Here is a 21,715-nt window from a genome sequence, read left to right as displayed (position 1 = left end):
AAGATGTCTGGAATCTGCTAATATTTTTAGGGGTTATGTTTTGTGCCCAGACCTAAGACTTACATGTAGATTTCTCCCTAGACTAAGGGAAAGCAGCATGGTATAATTTTAAAACATAAACCTGAATTTAAGTCCTGGCTTTGCCACTTATGAGGTGTAAGACCTGGGAGAGTCACAGCTATCACCTAAAAGGTGGAGATGATGAATAGAACAGCAACCACAGGGCATCAGTGTCAGGGTTAATGAATCATGTGCATAAATCAGTGTAAGGGTTAATGGATCATGCTCATAAAACAGGAAGACGGTGCTCAACACAACAGCGGATGCTTAATAAACGCTGGCACTTCCAGTCTCATCTGCTTAACTGTGGAGGCATGAAATATGTCCACATATTCTGCGATATTCCCCACTTTCAGCAGTGAAGTTTAACTACCCTTGCCTCGAGTGTGGGTTGGACTTACTTCTAACAAAAGAATAAGTCAGAAATAAGGCTGTGTGCATTTGATAGTGGCTACATACTGTAGGCTGCCAACTATGGAATGTTCTGGAAAAGGCAAAACAATAAAAATATCAGTGCCTTTCTATGGTCAGTGATTTGCTGGGGCATGGGGGAGATGAGGCACAGGGTATTTACATGGCAGTAAAACTATTCTGTATGATGATACCACGATGGGGTGTATATCAGTATCAGTGGAACTGTCACAACAGCTAAAACATGGAAGCAACTCAAGTGTCCATCAGTAGATAAATGGATTAGTGTGGTAAGTATATACAATGGAATATTTTCCAGCCTTAAAAATATAAAAGAAGGCTGACATATGCTACAACATGGAAGAACCTTGAGGACATTATGCTAAGTGAAATAAGCCAGTCACAGAAAGACAAATACTACATGATTCCACTTATATGAGGTACTTCAAGTAGTCAAGTTCACAGAGACAGAGAAGCCAGGAAAAAGCAGGAAGTCATTGTTTAACAAATTTCAATTTTGCAACATGAAAAGAGCTGTGGATATAGATAATAGTGATGGTAGCACAATACGGATGTACCTAATATCACTGAACTGTAAAACCCAAAATGGTTAAGACAGTAAATTTTATGTTATGTATACCTTACCACAACTTGAAAATAAGGGGAAAAACATATAATTGTGCAAGAAAAAGAATAAATTTTAATGTAACCTATGGACTTTAGTACATAAAAATGTCTTCAATTGTAGCAAATGTACCATACTGAGGGAAAATATTAATAATAGGGGAAATTGTACCAAAAACAATTCACTGGTAATTTCCCTCCTCCTCTTTCTCACTCATCTCTTGCTCTCAGGGATGAAGGCTGCCATGTTGTAAGCGACTCTACAGAGAGATAGGTGTGGCCAAACACCGAAGCCTCTGTCCCACAGTCAGGGAACTAAAGCTGGCTAACAAACACAGGGCTGAGGTTGGAAGCAGATTCTGCAGCCCAGCTGAGGCTTCAGATAATGGCCAACCCTGGCAATGCCCTAGGTTGAAACTACCTAGCCAGAACCCATCTGAGATTGGACGTGAATGTTGTTTTAAGCAGCTAAATTTGGGGTTTGTCTGTTATGCAGCAATGGATAACTAATACATGAACAACAAAAAAAGTAAGAGTTGTGAAAACACTTTTAAATAATTTGAGATGAGTAAATTTGAAAAGTGTGTAATTTTCCTCAAAATAACTGAACATGCTTGTTATCAAACTTGGGGTTAGGAATCATTGTCCCAGAAGATGGCAGTCCAAGAAATATGTAATTATTCAGTGGCAAAGAAAGATTTCACTTTAAAAGGAAAAAAGGCCTTCCTTTGGGATCTGAACTACCCAAATTATGTGCCCTTATCACAGAACTTCAGTCTCCAAGCTGGTGCTAATGCAGGGAAATATGGTTATTTCCTGTTAATCAGCATTTTACCCTCCAACCTTCTGTCTCCCTGGCATGTTTTTGTTTGTTTGTTTATTTGTTTGTTTGTTTTTTAAGCAAGTATGAAACTAAGAGCTTATCCTCAGATCTTCTGCTACAATCTAAGTTGTATTTGTCTAAGGGTCCTGTGAGCCAGACAGAGGTCTTGACATTGACACTTCTTGTCCTGCTCAGAGCTCCAGGATTAACCCCGACTGGGCTCCCAGGGATGTGAAGGAGGAAATGCCCTCTCATGCATCCCAGCTGGTTCTCTGCTGATTCAACCCACTGGCCATCTGCTCTCTTCTCCCTGCTATGCACACAGCTTGGTCTGGGAAGTGGAAACTTTCTGCAGGATTCAGCTTTTTTTCCCCCAATTTCTTGCAAACCAGGATGCATGAAGAGAGTAGAAACACTGGTTAGTGGGTAATATTATGTTTCTGTCCACAAATAGTAATTGATGCACAGAATATTAAAGATATTACTTGGTAAGGGTCCAGCAGAGTCTGTGTGTGCATACTGAAAATCATAGCCATTCTAATCTATGGAGATTGTTAGGTGTGACTTCAAATACAGAGGATAACCAAAAATCCAACCCAAGTGATAAATACTTCTGCTTAGTTTTTCCTGCAGAATTTATCCAAATCAAAGATTAAAGCTACAACCCTGACTGGTTTGGCTCAGCTGGTTGGGCATCATCCCACAAAGTAAAAGGTCATTGGTTCAATCCCTGGGTTGTAGGTTCTGTCCCAGTTGGAGTACATGCAGAAAGCAACCAACCAATCGATGTTTCTCTCTCACATGGATGTTTCTGTCTCTCTCTTTCTCTCTCCCTTCCCTTATCTCTAAAAATAAATAAAATCTTTTTAAAAATCAAAGCTATAAAGTAAATTAAATGGGTTTCATTTAAATGAATTTATTTTGCTCAATAAAATAGTAGATCACAAAAGTTCCTCCTACAAGCCTCATAAATATGCACATAGTGCCCAAAATGGACCTCTCTCAAAACAGGTTGGCCAATGAAAAGGGTTTGAAAGACCCTTAAATTTCATTTAACAGTGATATTTTAGAATTGGGACAGATGGGGATATTGACATACACAATGACCATGTACATAAATGCAGCTTTGCACACTTGTGAGTCCAACACATGAGTAAATATATGTGTGTATACTATGTGTGTATGTAGCCTATTGATAATTTATACAGCAAAAAGTTTATAAATGTGCATTTTAGAGTCACCCTAATAGAAACGGGAATATCAGCAGAATGGAGACCTCTGTGCCCACCCTCCCTAACCTCCTAGAGCAGTGATTCACGGTGTTGAGGCACATGGACCCAGAGAGCCTTCACACTGGGGCACTGACTAAGTCCAGATGCAGGTTTTCTCACTAGTTCTGCACATCATTGAAAGGCATTCTACAAATTCACTCTTTAACAAATGGCCAGTGAAAAACCAACGGTAGTATTCTACTCAGTAGTACTGAAAGATAGCATAGGTCATTACCAAACTTTACTGGGGACTGTAATTCAACCTTGTACTAAGAAGTCAAGCTATCAAGAACTTAGCAGAAATATGGCATATCTTCTCCTGCAAATACTCATGAACAAGGCTGTAATTCTTATAATTTCGAGGAAGGACTTTCTGATTTCAAGTCATTATCAAAGTTGTTGAGTTGAGTGGAATTTCAGTTCAATGTTTTATGACACTTACTATGATTTGCATGGGTGTTTTGGTTAACGCACCAGCATTAAATGCATTTTTGGCTTATCATTGCTCAATACAGTAATTGGGCTTTCAGACATATAGTAGCTATGGTTCTAGTAAACACCATATTCCTACTGCTCAATCAGAGGGACACATATTTCTCCCCAACTATAGTTGTACCCTGCATCATTGCTACTAAGTTCTCTGTCCTTCCTCATTCTCCCCTCACCCCAACTCTACCACATAGTTAAAATTGGTGGAGGGAAGAATCTTTTTTTTTCCCCTGCCTGATCAGGTCATGGCAAAACAGTGTGACAGTTATTATTCTAAGGTGGGCTCCTAATTTTCTATATATCGCATAGCCCTTTGAAAATCGGATTTAAAGAAAAAGTGCTATGGACCTCCTGCCCCAATTTTTTTAAACATCTGTTCCAACAGTTTTTAATGCAATTTCGGTAAGTCCCTGAAGTCCATAGGTGGCTCCCAAGTTAGGAATTCCTTTCATAGAGGAGGCAACATAAGACAATAATTTGTCTCTATCTCACGGAAACTAAACCATCTAAAAGTATAGACATTTAGCATTACCTGCAGTCCCAAAGGCAGATGCCCTCTGACCCAATGTTCTGTCTTCCTAGCATTATTTCTACCTGTTTTCTTAGGAAATAGGAGACTAATTAAGAGCTATTTCAGTGGCAGGCATTTGCACGTAGATTATTCAAGTTACAAAATCTATAGAAACAATTCTGTGGGAATTCCCCTTCTCCCCTCAGAAGTCAAGAAGACATAAAACATTATGCTACAATGGATGGTTACATGGTATCATCTGAAAGCATTTTCCAATCTTAAACATATGTGCCTTTGTCAGAGAACCTGGCCTTGGTGCCTTTGTAAATCAGACTCTACTTTTGGAAGTGCTGGATGGTCCAGTTCCTTTTCTCTTTTAAGTTTCCTCCCATGCCCCATGCTGAGAAGTGACACAGTTCCAGTGATACCCCACAGCTTCTGAATGTCCTTTGCTAAGGGAATTGTCTAGATTCCCATTGTATACAAAGCATTTTGTTTCACACTGGGTTGGCTGCCTCATGGAGCTTTAAAGGCGGGGAGGAGGGGTGATTCTTTTCAGTGGGGGAGAGAAAGATGCTACAATACAAGCAACAGTCTACAAGAGAGCGGTGTATGTAGGATGCCTGGGACATAGACACATTCCCAGGTGCCCAATTATTGTTATACAATGGGATATTAATTCCAAATGCCTAAAGAATAGATATTTCTCCATATCCATCAAGTACTTTTCTCTGAGTAACTGAAAAATAAGCTAATAGCTCATGATACGACTCCCTCTTTGGAAGCATAATCCTTCTTCTCAGCCAAAAAGGCACCATGTAATAAGGACAGCAAACAAATTTCATTTGACATAGTAATTCCAACTGGCTGAGAGTATATGCCTAAAGTGATGCATTGAGGATTCTGAGGAAATGTCTCTGGTGGGGGTGTGGGGAACTGATTATCGATGTCTACCACATGTACAGAAAGGGGGATGGTGTCACTTAGGCCTCCTGCTTGCCATTCTGATGTAGAGTATTACTGAGCGCTCGATGAAAATGCATGAATAAAAAGGCTATATAATGCATAAGCTGGCTGTACTTGAGAACATGATATTTTATAAGTCTATTTTACCAGCCAATTTTTCATGGACATTTCTAAACTGCCTTTTAAAAGACAAAGTCATGTTGGGAACATTACTGTGACACAAATGGAGCATGACAAGGGTGTGAGCACCCCCTCTGCTTCTTCCTTGACTGGGATTTGTCGTGAGGGGTGGGCCTTCTGTTCCACCCTTGGGTGGGACTAAATGAGTGTCCCTGAGAAGGGACAACTGAGTGAAGGGCACCCTGACGTCAGCTGTTAGTCTTCTCAAATCCATGTCTCTGGTGTCAAAATATCTATCTCAGAGCACATTGCTCTTTGTCTGAGTCAGTGATTTCCACCTGGGGGCAGTACCCACCCTGGGGACATTTGGCACTGTCTGTAGACGTGGTTGCTGTCCCAACTGCAGAAGGGGGTGTTACCAGTACCTAGAAAGTAGAGACAAGGGGAGCTATAAACATCCTGTAGCATACAAAAAAGCCCCCCACAATACCAGAAAATTATCTGACCCAGTATGTCAACAATACACAAGGATCAGGCCAAGCCCTGATAGGATGTCAACAGTATACTCTCTGCTGTTCAGAGCACACTGCAGCGTTAGAGCTCGATGGTTGAGCTTGGGGGCTCTGAGTCTGAATCCTCACCTGACCACCAGCCATGTGACTCTAAGCAAAGCACCTCGTCTGTCTCAGCCCCCATGTCCCACTTTCTGAAACAGGGCTGACAGCAGGGTCTACTCTATGGGACCAAATGTGAAAATGGAATTAAAGCTCTTAGCAAAGTACCTGGCAGATGTAAAGTGTTAGCAAAAAAACAGGAATGACAAAAATTACAAATATTGCAACAGATGAACAATGTGCACAGCCACATGCCTGGCACTGTGGCCACAAATCAGAACCATGATGTGTCTTCATCTAAAATCGGCTCATGCCCTGGCTGGGTGGCTCAGTTGGTTGGAGCATTATCCACACTGCAAAAGTTTGCAGTTTCAATCCCCAGTCAGGCCAAGATACATACATAGGTTGTGGGTTCAATTTCTAGTCAGGGCAGGTATGGGAGACAAACAATCGGTGTTTCTCTCTCTCTCTCTCCCCTCTTCCCCCTTCCTCTCTATCTCTCAAATCAATAAAATAAATCCACATATCCTCTGATGTGGATTTAAAAAATTAAAAAATAAATAAACTTTGTTCACTCTCTAAGACTCAACTGTGTATTTTAGTCAAGGCATAAGGATTGCCATGTCTGCGAAAATGAAAGACACATCTCCTTTGACCCAGCAGTTTTATTTCTAGGAATTTATTCTATAAACAAACTTACATGTGTAGGAAATGGTGGTAGTCAAGAATATTCAAAGCAGCACTTTAATAACAAAAAAAACTAGAAATAACATAAAAATCCACCAGAAGGAGACTAATTAAATAATGTGGAATAAATATGTACAATGGAATATTACATATGCATTAACAAAAGAGTATGGATATAGAAAATTCCCTAAAGTGCATCCTAAGTTGAAAGTAAGAAGGCAAAGAGGTGCTACGCAGACCCTCCGCTGTCTGTGTCAAAGCCGACATGCATGTGCACTTGGCCCATGAAAGAATGCACCAGGAGCCGCCACAGGAGTCGTCTCTGGAGAGGCAGGAGCCAAGGGCAACATACATTCTTCTCAGCATACTTTTGCATGTTTTAAGTATTGTTCCATTTTCATCTAAACTATCAAGTAAAGTGACACACCAAATATGCCCTGCCTCAGAACTAGCCTACTTCTTTTACACTTGACTTTTGTAAATGCTGGCAAATCATCCCTAGATTAAAATGAATAATTTTTAAACACTTGGGTCAAATCCTTTTGTGTGCCCAATTTCTAATCCAAAAATGCCTGTGGAGGAGCTGACTGCTAGCATGCAGCTTGTTGTACTGAGAATGGAAATGGCAAGAGGTTTTCATTACAGCGCAGACTTGCACCCAGCCTTCCCCCAACTCTCCTTCACAAACTCCAGCTCTTGAATGAAGGGCTGTATTAATCAGCAGACCCAGTTGGTTCTCAGACACTGAGCTGGATCCTAGGCTATTATTTAGTTCCAGAACAATGGCTTAGAAAAGGGGGAAAAATAAATAAGACTTACACTGGGCTTTGAATGTTGACATCACTATTCTGGGAAAAGACAAAATTATATATATTTCATTTTCTTCTTTGGGCTTTTTACCTATTTCCAGTTTTTTTACAATGAACATGGATTGCTTTTATAGCAAGAAAAAAAGTATTGTTTCAAAAATGGAACTGGAGGATGTTGTGAAACATTCATCATTATGATATTGTTATGGATCAAATTTTGGGTTTTAATGCAGTTTTATTTTACCAAAATAGTGGACTAATGTTTCTTAATCCCATTAAGCTCCCTTCTCTCCCTGCCACAGAGACGGCTGGCAGATTAACACACTGGGTAATTGACATCCACTTTGACTTCCAAAGCCTGTACTTCTGAGCTCCTACCTTTTGCAACATCATGGATGGAACTGGAAAGCATTATGCTGAGTGAAATAAGCCAGGTGTTGAAGGACAAATACCATATGACCTCACCTTTAACAGGAAGCTAAACAACAAAACAAACAAGCAAGCAAAATATAACCAAAGACACTGAAATAGAAAACAGGCTGACAGTGACCAGAGGGGAGAGGGGAGGGAATTTCAGGGGAAATAGGGGAGGTATTTAGAGGAACAAATATAAAAGATACATGGACAACAACTGAGAAGGGTGGAAATGGGAGGGAGGGGGGAGCAAGGGGGTGGGATGGGATGGGAGTAATAAACAGAAAACTGTACTTGAAAAATAATTAAATAAAAAAAAACAAAGCCTGTACTTCTCCACAGTGTGGAGGCATAAACCAGTGCAGTGTGACTGCCTTCTCTCAAAACAAAAGTTTTCTGAACCTTCATGGTACTAGCTTCTTTACACAGAGACAACATGCATACATAGCAGGTCCCAACCTGAGTGGGACTGTGGCTTGGTAAGAGCACATTAGTGTCCAAAAGGAGAGAGGCAAGCCCAGGGCTACCACTGTGCTATAAGGGGAGATACTCAACCCTTTATACCCTGAGCATGCTTCCTGACTGGTGCGGTCCTGCCTCCCCTTGAAGATAGAATTATATTGCACAGATTTAGAAGATTCACCTTATGAAATGAGACCTGCTGCACTCTTTGACCCAAGACTTAAAAATAATATATTTCATGGTCTTTTAATTGCTACTTTGTGTTTGTGTGTGTTACTACTAAAAATAATTAATGTTGCCTTAAAAAAGTTAAAAGGGAAAAAATAAAATGGCAAGGGCACACTGACATCTGCTGGCATTTCATAAACTTTTTTTTTAAGACAAGCATTTGTTCCACACACTGCTCTCCATTTATCCTCCTGGATGGAGGCACATTTGCAGCCTACCAGAACTAATATTCCCCAAATGAGGTAAGAAGAAAATCATCAAGGGATGAAAGCCCAAGAGCCCCTTTTCATTGGAGTGGGTTCCCTCCCTTCTCTCAGTAAAGCGATCTGGGGTATAAACAATTTCACTTTTTTTCCCTATTAAATGGAAGAATTGAGCTAGAGACAAAGAGTTGGGCTAAGTCTGCAAGGTGTTTCCCCTGACCTTACTTCTGTACATGGTCATTCCACCAATCCTTGTCTCCAAATGGTTAACAAAGAGGGACACAGGATAATGACTCTACCTGTGTCAGGACAAGGAAAATAAAATCAAGCTTCCTGTTTCCAGGACACAGAACCAAAAAAGCAGCAAAACAAAAGACGTGAATAAGAATGAAGGGTGCCTAAAATATTGACTTTGGAATAGAGGCAACAGCCTCACTATTGTGCTAATGAAACACTTGAAAACAGACTCCAAAATGCTGCAGTCCCAAAGCATTTCTTAAATTTAAAAAAATCTCTGATACTGAAATAGAGTCAGCGGTTGGGGTGCGGGATTATGTGGTGGTCTGAGGTAAAGAAACAAAGTCCATTTTCTCACTTAACTTTATGGACGTTATAAAGATATATTAGCGGAGATGGCTTCGGGCTCTACCTCCTAAGAAGCTGTTACCCCACAAATGCACCTGTAAGCACAAGGCTGACTTGAGCAGGGAGCACATGAGATGAAACAGCTCTGCCCTGGGTGTGTAACAAGCTGAATGTCCAGCAGCCACTGCTTTTTCATCTTGTGGGTTCTGAAGTCAGAGCAGAATATCACACCACCGTCGTATTGCCCTCCACTCCCTCCCTTCCTCCTGCAACACACACACACACACACCCATGCACACACAGGACTCACACACCCATGCACACACACAACTCACACACACACAATTCACACTCCCATGCACACACCCAAACCCATGCACACAGCGCACATGTGCACACACATGCACTCTCACATGTACACATCCATTTTTTGATACATCTATGAGTAATGGTATGAACAAAGACCTTTTCAAAAAAGAAAAAAATATGGGGTCTCAAGAACAGGCTGCCTGTCTGGCCTCTGCAGCCTCCCCAGCTACATGAAGGCACCAGCTCAAACTGTTCCAGGCATGTGGCTACCTTGAAGGTTCCAGGATGTGCAGAGCACCCTTCTTCCTCTGGACTTCTGGCCACACTGGTGCCTCTGGCCACCATGGGCTCCACCCCTCTCTCTATCTGCTGCCCTCTTTGCAGAGCTCGATCCTCCTCATTCTCCAGGCCTCAGCTCACCCACCTAAATGTCTGTCCTTGGAGATATCTTCCCTGGCCCTCCTACCTAATATAGCCATCAACCCTTTTGATACATTCGTGCCTGTTTTGTTTTCATCTTAACACTTATTATAATGTGTAATTATATTGTCCATATATTTTTCATGTCTTGTGTTGGTCTCTCCCACTAAAGACTAAATTTCCTGAGGCAGAGCTCTTGTTTGTCTTGGCCACTGCTCATTTCATCATCCCAATACACCAGCCCCAGTGTCCAGTACAGTGCCTGACCCAGAGCCTGGACCTGAGAATGTCAACTGAATGCAAGAGAAAAGCAATGGGTGACCCTGTAAAACTGAACCTACATGTCACAAGTAGTGCTCCAGAAAAAAAAAATTAAACAAATCATGGGAGAAAATAAGAAAGACTGTCAGTTGAGACTCAGATACCAAGTACTGCACTATGCTGTCCTATTTTCCAGAGATTCCTGGTGACTTATAGGGCTGTCATTGATTTCTGTGTCCTTTGCAACATTCATATATCTTATATGTATTTATTTTAGGTACTTTGCAAAGATTTTTTTTCTAAAAAATGAAATGAAGATAAATCACAATAAAAGGTGAAAATTAAAACAAAGGCAGAGAAGTCAAATGGATCAACAATGAAGTTAATATGCAAAATCTACAGTAGCAAATCCTATACATTGTCAAGATTAGATGATTAAATCAGCTTTGAGCTTCCTGGCAGGCTTTGTAAAAAAGGAACATGATCAGTTGTTCCACTAAGAGTGTCTAGTGTATAAATACCAATCAATGCCTCAGGAAAGAAGGAACTTTTCTGATCCTGAAAGCAGAGATAACTACAATGGTAGCCAACAGTGCCATCAGAAACACCATCATGGTCCATAACAGCAGGAAGCGTGGATTCTCCACAGGTGGCTCTTTCTTGGTTCCCTTCATTTGCTTTCAACGTATGGTTCCTTAGTTCAAATGATTATTCTTTTCCTGTGTGTATATATATATAATATTTATTTTTTACATATGGGATAAGATGGCTTTGTTAAAATATCCCTTATTATATGCTGACAAGAACAAAGCATAAGTCAGTAGAACTGAATTTATGGAGTAGGGGTGAATGATTCCTTGTCCTCCTTGTGAACTTTCAGAGGTTACTGTAAATTCACACAGACTAAAGCTAAGCAAAATTCCATGTGCAAACAACAGAAAATCACTAGAAAACAAAACATCTTTCCAAGAACCATGAGCATGTTAACTAAACAACAAAACTTCCCCATCAAAGAATGTTGGAATGAGAAGCTCATGTCTGAATGTTAGAAGGTAAATAAATGTGCAAGCACTGACTTCTCTAAGAAGTCCATGTGATATCTGCTCAACTTACCTCACTCTGCAGCATCAGTCGTTAGTGAGAGAGAGGCAGAAACATCTGCCTTTTAATAGATAGGGAAATGGAGGCTCAGAGAGGTACAATCACTTGTCCAACATCACACAGTTAGAAGGTAACAGAATCTGGGCTCCAAAGCTAGATAGGTCTGGCTCCAAAGCCAGGGTCCTCTCACACCTTTGCTCTCAGAGTTTGGTCTTCTCAAAGCTTCTGTGACTCCAGGATAACTCCATTGGCTTGGTTAGGTCAATGTGCCATCCATATTTAGCTAGGACCCTACTTGCTGTAATTCAGACTGATGAAACTCCCCAAGTCAAAAATGAGAAATTCCCCCACAAAGAGTCTCATGTTGTTAAAGAGAGAGATCAATTATCCTCTTTATTCTCCCCAAGGATACTCCTGAAATTTCCCAACCTGTGTAAATAAGAACTGTTTTCTTTCCCTTTGGGAGTTTTTCCATCATCGTAGCCTTTTCCATCAGCAGCAGCATAAATTACACTCACCTTGCTGAAAGAAAAGGTGCTTTTTTCACCGTGGTGTGACTATGAGCCATATCATGGGCCAGCCTTCCCTCCAGAAAGGCCGAGGAAGGTGCACTTCGCTCCCAAGGCATCTTTAAGAGCCTCGCTGTAAAAACAATCAACAACCCAGAACAGAGATAGAGGGCTCGTCCCAAGGGAAACAGACACACAACAAGTACCACTGAGATCCGGCCAGGGCTGCTAGTGCTGAATCAGCCTCTCGATTCCCTGCTCTGTCACTTTTCATAACGAGTCTAATAAATTAGTGTTTCTCTCTGCCAATCAATCAGAGCCCGTGCATATGGCCACTGTCAGCAGTCCTCTGCAGGCAGAACTCCATATAGAGACTTGGGTCTGTCAACTCCTGCAACTCCACATTTGCAGTTATTATGGGTTCTTCCCCCTTCACTCTCAATTTACATCTTGGTTACAGTCAAGAGGAAGATGTAGGAATCATATTCTGGGGCCAATCTGTTAACTAGAGAGACTGTGAAAAGATGCCAGCAACAACGATAACAACAATGATGTTATTATTATTATTGTTATTACTGTTACTATTATTAAATGATAACAATAATTGCCATTATTATCAGAGCAAGCTCCCTACTGAACAAACCATGTGCTACAATAATTTATAAACCTGATTAATCATCAAACTGACCCATCAGTTAAGAATAATCATCTACATTTATGGGGTAGAATGGGGCTCAGAGAGGCTCAGTAAGGCCAAAGGTTGTGGAGCTAGAATGTGATGGAGTTGGGATTTGAAGCAGGGCAGGCTGACTCTGTAATGCCAATCACTGCCCTGCACTGCCTCCTACCTCCTGAGTGTCTTATAACAGCTCTTCTGCACTTTCAACCTGCACTTTCACTGCAGAGTAGACCTGGAAGCTCCACTTAAAGTCAGAACTGCTCAAATCTGCAACCTAGTCTTTGGGCCTCAGTCCCTCATCTGTAAAGTGGGGATAATAAAGGGCTTGAAATAAAGAGTTAATGAAGCCATGTGTACAGAGTATTCTTCCCTGTGCCCTAGCAAATGGTAGCTCCTACAGAGCTGATAATGATATAAAGACAATTTAAAAAACCTAAGGTTGAAAAAACGCTCATCTTTGCCTCTGTTCTAAAATTCACAGAAGAAAAGACATCTTGGGGAAAGACAAGACCTAGCAATGAACAGGTGATTGTACAAATACTCTCTTATGCTGGCAAAGGTCTAATTTTGTCCTCAGAAAAAATGAAAAGGGAGTTGATTCAGATGATGATGCTTCAGGTTTGCCAACTGCACTTTGAGTGATTATCAGAGCAGCACAAGCCCTCAGGGTGTGATAGCCAAGGACTGCCTGTAGCCAGATCAGTGGCCGATGCACTCAGAGCTGGAGCCTGGAGACAGGAACTGAGTGCTCTGGGTGGCCAGGGCCTTGAGGATCCGAGGAGAAAAAACAGCAAAACAAGAGCTAGATTGCACCACTGCAGAGCCCGGTACAGGTCACTCTTACACAATAAAGAAATGGTGGAGCATATAGAAACAGGTGCCATGTTTTTCTTTTTGTGCCTCTGATCAACTCTGTTTCAGTTCTCAGAGCAACTCAAGCTAAGCAGCAAAGTCCCCCTAACCAATGCACTACACTGCCTCTTCCCTCCCTAGCATCCTACAAAAGCAGAAGAGGCAATGTCACAGGCTACTCACTCAGACTGTCAAAATCCTGGGTGTACCACTTACCTGCTGTCCTGGGAAAAACTGCTTAAGCTGCCTTCACCTTGCTATCTACCTGCAGAATGGGGTTATGAAACAAATCCAACTCTGAGTGTGCTGGAAGGATTAAATGCAATAATCTATTATTTCATGTCAAGTGCTTACTCTGTGGCAACCACTGTGCTAGATGCCAGGGATGCAGTGACTCCAAACCAGAAGCACCCATAGCCCACCCACACTTACTATCCAGGTAGTAAGAGAGAGAGATGAGACACAGTCACTCACGTAAAAGTGAAGCTGCCCCTGGGATGGCTGTGAGGAAGGAGAGTCCACACAGTGAGAGAGGGAGGTTTCTCTGAGAAAGGGACTTTTGAGTAGTAACCTGTGCGATGGGTAGTAAGTGAACAAGGTGAACGATGCTGGGGAGGTGGCGGGGAGGAATGATCACATGTCACTACAGAGGAATGCAGGTAGAGTGCTTAGCACAGCTAGTGTTGTCAACGAAGTGTATGAAACATATCAACTTAATATTATCATCACAGCATATCTAACAGGCAATGACAGAATTCTAGGGTTCTGGTAAAGAGATAGGTTTGCGGATCAAATGTGGGAAGAAAGTTGAACTACCCAGATATCCAAACCCTCCACCTTCCAAGGCCAGGAGAGCTCCCCAAGACAGACAAGGTTAGGTACACTCAGCACACGAAACAACTCGCTTCTTTATGTCAATATCCATTATCAAACCTACCTATGGGAGAAGCACATGGCCACACTCTGAAAGGGAGCCCACTGGAATATATGATGAATAAACAAGATCTGTACAGGAGACATGTCAGCCAAGCCACAGGGAGGGGGAAGGCAGAGAGAGTTCCTTCTCTGAAGGGATGCTTAGGGAACGAACCACTAAAGGAGATATTGTTTACAGATACATGCTCAGTATCCCTCCCACACATGAGTATTACTGAGAACCCTGAGGTTCTTTTTCCCTATAAACTAATCTCTCCTCTTGAATGGAAGATTTTGTTCTAAGTCCCCAGGGGCAATAACAAGGTTTAATTTCTTAGACATTATAGGGCTTACCCTTTTGGGTACCAGGAAGTCCACGGACCAAATTTGGTTACAAGGATGAATCAGGACTTTGTGAAAAAAGCTGGCTGGCCTGGAAAGCGTGCTTGTTTATTGACTTTTCTCAAAAATGTTAGACATTGGTTCCAGCCAAGATGGAGGCATAGGTAGATACACTGTGCCTCCTCACACAACCAAAAAAAAAAAGGACAACAACAAATTTAAAAACAAAAAAATAACCAGAACTGCCAGAAAATCGACCTGCATGGAAATCCAACAACCAAAAGGTTAAAGAAGAAGAACATTCATCCAGACTGGGAGGAAAGGCAGCGACAGGCAGCTGGGGCAGGGAGGACTAGTGGCAAGGTGGCAGCAGACAGACAGGGTTAGCTGGCAGCTTGTGGAGTGCACAGTCCCACATTTGCATGTGGATCAACCAGGAGGAACAACTGGGGAGCCAGACAGACCATACGATCCAGGGTTCCAGTGTGGGAAAATAAAGCCTCAAAACCTCAGACTGAAAAAATCTGTGGGGGGTTGAGGCAGCAGAAGAAAATCCCAGGCTCAAAGGAGAGTTCATTAAGAGACCCACAGGGTCCTAGAATGTACACAAACCCACCCGCCCAGGAATCAGCACCAGAAGGGCCTAATTTGCTTGTGGGCAGTGGGGGAAGTGACTGAAAGCTGGCAGAGAGCAGAGCAAGTGCCATTTGCCCCCTCCCTGACCACTCCCCCACAGACAGTGCCACAACACAGTGATTTGGGTTGCCCCTCCTTGGTGAACACCTAAGGCTCTGTCCCTTACCACATAACAGGTGCACTAACACACACACACACACATACACACACACACAAAGGGCCCAAATGAAAGAACAGATCAAAGCTCCAGAAAAAATACAATGAAGTGAGACAGGAGATAGCCAACCTATAAGATGCAATGTTCAAAACCATGGTAATCAGAATGCTCACAGAAATGGTTGAATTTGGTCACAAAACGCAGGGAAAGTGAAGGCTATGAAGAAGGAAATAAAGGAAAATGTACAGGGAACTAACAGAAGGAAAGAAAACTGAAGGGAAGGAAACTGCAAGTCAAATCAATGGTTTAGGGCAGAAAGAAGAAATAAACATTCAACCAGAAGAATATGAAGAAACAAGAATTCTAAAAAAGATAAGGAGAGGGTTAGGAACCTCCAGGAAAACTTTAAACATTCTGATATCCAAATCGTAGGGCTGCCAGAAGGAGAAGAAGAAGAGCAAGAAATTGAAAACTTACTTGAAAATATAATAAAGGAGGACTTTCCTAATCTGGCAAATGAAAGGGACTTCCAGGAAGTCCAGGAAGCTCAGAGAGTTGCAAAGAAGTTGGACCCAAGCAAGCACACACCAAGGCACATCATAACTACATTAAAGATAAGGAAAGATTAAAGATAAGGAAAAAATCTTAAAAGCAGCAAGAGAACAGGAAACAGTTACATACAAAGGAGTTGCCATAAGAATATCAGCTGATTTCTCTAAGGAAACCTTGGGGCTGGTAAAAGTATTCCAAGTCACGAAAAGCAAAGACCTACATCCAAGATTGCTCTATCCAGCAAAGCTTTCATTTAGAATGGAAGGACAGATAAAGTGCTCCTCCGATAAGATCAAATTCAAGGAGTTCATCATCACCAAGCCCTTATTACATGAAATGTTAAAGGGACTTATCTAAGAAAAAGAAGAAGATCATAACTATGAGCAGTAAAATGACAACAAACTTACAACTATCAACAACCAAACCTAAAAAAAAACAACAACAACAACAAAAACAAACTAAGCAAACAACTAGAACAAAAACAGATTCACAGAAATAGAGTTCACATGGAGGGTTATGGGAGGGAGGGGGCAGGGAAAGAATAGGGGGAAAGTTACAGGGAATAAGAAGCATAAATGGTAGGTACAAAATAGACAGGGGGAGGTTAAGAATAATATGGGAAATGGAAAACACAAAGAACTCATATGTATGACCCATGGACATGAACAAAGGTGGGGGGATGATGGTGGGGGGGCATGTGCAAGGCCGAGGGGAATAAAGGGGATTAAAAATGGGACAACTGTAATATCATAATTAATAAAATGTATTTTAAAAAATATCACTGTTTTCTACAATGTTTAAGTCAAAAATACATCATGGTAATTCTTTGCTAATGGCTTCCCATTGAAATAATATCCAGACTCTTTACCAGGCCTCAAAAGGCCTACATGACCCAACTGCATCCATACAATATTATTGTTACAGCCTCAGGGCCTTTGCACTTGCTGGTCCCTCTCTCTGAAAGTGTCTTCATGAAGATAATCACCTTGGAATGGAAGCTCCATTTGGGCCAGGGATGTCTGTATATAATGATCACTGTGTATTTCAAGTGTTTCCACAGTGCTTGACACATCACAGATGCTCAGTAGGTACTCATGGGTTGAATGCCTATCTTGAAATATATAGGCTACTTCTTTTCACTTACAACTCAGCTCAAATCTCTCCTCCTTGGAAAGCCCTTTCAAGTCATTCTCTGTCATATCATCACCATGTTACAATTTGTGTAACCCTTGTCATTATCCTCCTAAAAACGTATTTCCATTCCTTGCATATTGTCTAGCTTTCCCCATGACAACAGAAGCTCCAAGACAGCAGTGTGCTCGCTGGCCTTATTCCCAAGCAGAATTCCTGATGTACGGTATGAACATCCATTGCATTAGCCACTCCTCCCCCCATGACAGACACACCCACCCATATAGCAGGCAACTGTCACCCATATTTCTTATGTCCAGTGACCAGTGACAAACCAATGGTAATGGCAGTGTTCAGCACAACTACAGATACACGCTATGAAGATACCTGTCTGTCCTCATAAGTCCGTACGTCATTTTCATAAGAACTACCAGACCCTACAACCAAGTCGAACCATGTTCTCTGCTGGAGTCATCTGAAGGTGCTGGGTGCCCCTCATTCTGAAGTTCCTTCACTGATTGATTCTTTAATTAAAGTTTTAATATTTATGCTTGTGCCTTGAGGCAGCATATTAAATACTGGATGTAGGCATTGAGGAGAGCCTCACAGCTTCTTTAAAAATACCATCTCCAAGTTTGAGGTCTTCAGCACAACACAGATTTGTCTCAGGCAATACGGGGGAATGTGAATGTGACAAGCTATCACATGATCTTAGAAAAGTCAACCAGCATCCATCTGGGGAGCATGTTTTCTGTATAGCCACAGATTGGTAGCCAGGGTGGCACTAACAGGACTGGGTCCCTCAAGAGTCGATGCAAGTAGGTTCCAATACTGACACACTGCTGCGTCCCCACAGTAATTTCTGTGTCAGATCTGATTTCCCTCTTGAATGTGTTCATGACTCCACACATCAGCTGAAAGCATGCAAATAAAATGGTCTAATTTTTAGAAAGGTGAAGAAGTATCAGACATTTATACGGGGCAGACCCAATTTTCTAGATTAAAAAAATACCTATCTAAAAGGAATTTTATAAAATTTAATGATTTGGTATGACTCGAACTGAAACGGCTAAACTTTTTTTTTAAGTCATCAGAGACGTGAGGATGTCTCAAAGGCCTGAGCTCAGACCTGAGAGGAGCAGGTAAAAAAATAGCATCAATTATCATGAAGAGAAAATAGGGCAGAGTGGGTCAATTCCAGCAGGAGAGATCAACTCAGACCCGTGTTTTGGCTTGTTCTGAGTGGAAATGTCTGGGACCACAGGGTAATGTTAAAGACAGTGTGTTCTGAGGAAAGTAACATTTACTAAGAGGATACTTTCATCCCAGGAGGCCAAGGAGAAGCAGGCCTTCCAGATGATTAAGAGAAATGCACACTTGTAAAAACTTGATTTCAGGTCAGAGTATATGTGCTTGTTGAGATGGTTTCAAATGCCACCAACCTAATCCCAGCCAGGAGGTGGCCTGTTGCTGATTCTTCTTAAAAAATGTGCAGACTGGAAGAGAGATCACACCAGCTTTCTCTCAGAGAGACTGAGGTTTCTCTAAGCATCCTCCCTTTTAGGATTAACCTCTCTCTTTTTTTGTTTTTAGTCCATCCCTTATTGAAAAGAAAGAGAGAGAGAGAGAGAGAGAGTGTGTGTGTGTGTGTGTGTGTGTGTAAGGAAACTGCCTGCCTTTTCTTTCTACCAGGTATCACAAGGCACAAAATATAATCTATTTAATTTTTTACAAAGTAAAGGAAAACTAACATTATCCAGGCACTTACCATATACCAGACCCTGTTCTAAGTGTTTATGACTTTATTTTATCCCCCCCCAAACTTTTCGAGCTCCATACTACCACTAAAACTCTCATTTGACAGGTGAACAACAGGCACAGAGATGTTAAGTAACTTGACCAAGGTCACACAGCCAGCAGGTGGCATAGCCAGGAACCCTGTGCTCTTCACCATAAAACTACTCTCTGAACCCTTAAGGGGTCTTTGAAATTGTAACAAATGTTGTCCATTTCTTCCTGCCCCAACTCAGTCGTGCTAATTTATGAGAAATCCAGTGGATTCCTCTGGACCCAGTGCTTCCCAGATTAGTTCCAAAAGTAAGAAGGTGAGTCAGCCCCATTGCTTGTGAATGCAGGGCCATAATTACCCTTCATGGACCCCAGGTCTTCTACCACTGAAGAAAAAAGACTTGGTCCAAATAAATCTGCTGTTGGTTCCAGCCAGGCCCACTGTGGTCACTTAAAAATTGCAAGGATCCAGGCCCTGTCCTTTTTTTTTTTTTTTGTAACAAATGTAAATGGGAAATGGAAAGTGAATGAACTAGGACAGGGGCAGGGAGGGATCACCAGCTTGGGTGTGTCCTAAACTCAGGCCAACAAGGCCAGGCCTCTTGGTGCACTGGGTTTTTTTTTTATAAATAAAATAAATAATCATTATTATTAGAAAAGATAACTCAGGATACGGTACATCGTATTTCAACTCAGACAAAGCTATTCTGAGACACCTCCCCCATCTTTTTTCTAAGTTCAGCTGAGAAGAGCTGCCGTTGGGTGCCAGTGCCCTGAACTGCCCTGCGATTTCCAAGCACGGGAACAGCCCCACCCACACGTTTCTGGGCAGGCAGGTCCATCCAGGTCTTTGTCTGAGCAGGAGCCAGGAGACCCCCGTTCTCTTGTAGCAGGGGATGGAGCTGGCGGCTCCTGGTCCCGGTAGTCTGGTCCCCTGCTCTGTTTCTGCGGGCAGTTTCTGAGTGTCTAGTGACATCTGGTCCCTGGAGCTAGTGTCTCGGAGGTATCAGAAGGATCCCAGGCAGGTGTCCCCTCTCCCCAACCCCGGGGTGGTGGGGTTATGGGAGCGGTGCCCTGCTAACCCCGCCCTTGCCTCCATTCCCAGAGTGGGGAAATTGGAGCTACCAGGGGCTACCCCCGACCTTTGCTCCTAGGGCTCCTCGGTGCCGAAGATTTGCTGCCGCCTGGGTCTCCTCCCCTGCCCCCCACCCCCACCCCTCGCGTGGCGTTTAAAGCAAGGAATGAACCAAAGGGGTCAGCTGGAGTTTCCAAGTCCTGAGTTCCCAGGCTGGCCCCCTCCCCTGGCGTTGAAAGTGGCATCTCAGGGTCCTGGTGCCAATAAACACAGAGGCTCTCCCTCCAGTTCAGCGACCCTCCTCTTCCCTTTCCCTGCTCCCCCAGCTGGGGTTCACCCTTGTCTGCACCCAAGCATCCCCTCCCTCAGACCTCCCGAATGGCTGTTAACAAGGCAGGGACCAGGGCTGCGCGACCAGTGAGTGCCCACTTCCAGCCCGTCAGGGAGACTAACCAAAGTGCGCAGGCAGGTTCCAGCTGCTCCCCGCACCTGGGACTCGCTCCCAGGAGGACAGACAAGGCAACCTGGGTGCTCCTGAGGTGCTCTGGGGCTTGCAAGGAAGGGTATGTTTCTGAAAGCGACATGGGCTTGGGGTACCTAGGGGGGGCTCAAGGTCTTGGGACCCCAGGAGGACATGCAGGGAGACCTCTCCATCACACTGAAAAAGTTCCCAGCCCAGCCTGCCCAGCCTGGCGCTGGGAAGAAGCCAAGCTCTCGGGCACCCAGCTCTTCCTTCTGTGGGACCCTTAGGTTCAGGTCAGGGGGACATAGAGGCAGTGACTACACTTGGACTTACCTAGAACTCCAGGCCAGCCGGGCTCCAGTCGCCTTCCACGCGGCCCCAGCCCTTCCAATTCCTCGGCGCTTTCTGCACCCCCAGCCGCACTCACCATGAGCTGGAGACAGTGCAAAGGGGGGTGCTGGCTTCTCCTAAGCTGTCCGCAACTTCACTGGCAGGTCAGCCCCACCCTGGCGCCCCTGCCTGGGCGGCAGGCTGGGCGCAGCTGAGCAAGGTGTGGAGCCGGACAGCCTGGGCCCTAAGGGCCACGGCCAGGGGTCTGGAGCGCCAGGTGCCTCAGCCCTGGGTGCGCTGTCCGCTGTTCCGCTCTCTGCCTGGGTTGGAAGCTCACAGTTCTCCCGCTTGGGATGCAGGGGCGGGGCTCACGCCTGTCCCCTCCTGATGCCAGGTGTCCTGTTCACTCTTTTCTCCTCCTGCCCGGAGGCGGAGGCTCACTCGTGAGTCTGGGTACTGCCGCTTCTGCCGTTCCAGGGATGGCACAGAGCCCCCGCCCCACCGCGAGTGCAGTCCGAGGCTGGGGCGAAGCAGGAGGATTCCCTCTTGAGTTCGGGGTTCCCACCCAGCGCTGCCCCCAGGCTAGGTCCACTGCCACCTCCGCTGCGAGAACCACTTCAGGGCAGCACAGCCTGTAGCACAGGCTCCAGCTGGAGGAGGCTGCAGTGGCGTGGCTCACAAGGGGACTGGAAAGGAGGTGACCTTCAAACCCCGAGCTCGGGGAGACGGGGAGGAGGGCTGGGGTGATGGAGGGGAGCGGTGTACACCCGGCAGGCCCACGAGAGCGCTGGTGGGCGGGCGGGGGAGAGTAAAGAGAAGATCTTCAAACAAAAATATAGATTAGAAAATAAACAAAGGAGAGCGCGAGAGAGCGAGCGCGAAAATGTGTGCATGTATGTGTGCGCGTGTGCGTGCGTG

At 43.7% G+C, this 21,715-nt stretch overlaps 1 protein-coding gene across 1 annotated transcript in view; it reads right to left on the bottom strand.

Annotated features, from left to right (window-relative positions):
• Positions 1-21,468, bottom strand: part of RBFOX1 (RNA binding fox-1 homolog 1) — a 1,495,983-nt gene extending 1,474,515 nt beyond the window's left edge. Inside the window, exon 1 of the mRNA XM_037029876.1 lies at positions 20,801-21,468. The gene's annotated coding sequence lies outside the window, so the exon portion shown is untranslated. The remainder of the gene's footprint in view (positions 1-20,800) is intronic.
• Between the last annotated feature and the right edge of the window lie 247 nt (positions 21,469-21,715).

Source organism: Sturnira hondurensis, unplaced genomic scaffold, assembly GCF_014824575.4.
Source record: "Sturnira hondurensis isolate 20B ecotype Veracruz unplaced genomic scaffold, ASM1482457v3 Scaffold0020579, whole genome shotgun sequence".
Taxonomy (NCBI): domain Eukaryota; kingdom Metazoa; phylum Chordata; class Mammalia; order Chiroptera; family Phyllostomidae; genus Sturnira; species Sturnira hondurensis.
The sequence above is the reverse complement of the archived record's forward strand: the minus strand, read 5'-3'. Positions and strand labels throughout refer to the sequence as shown.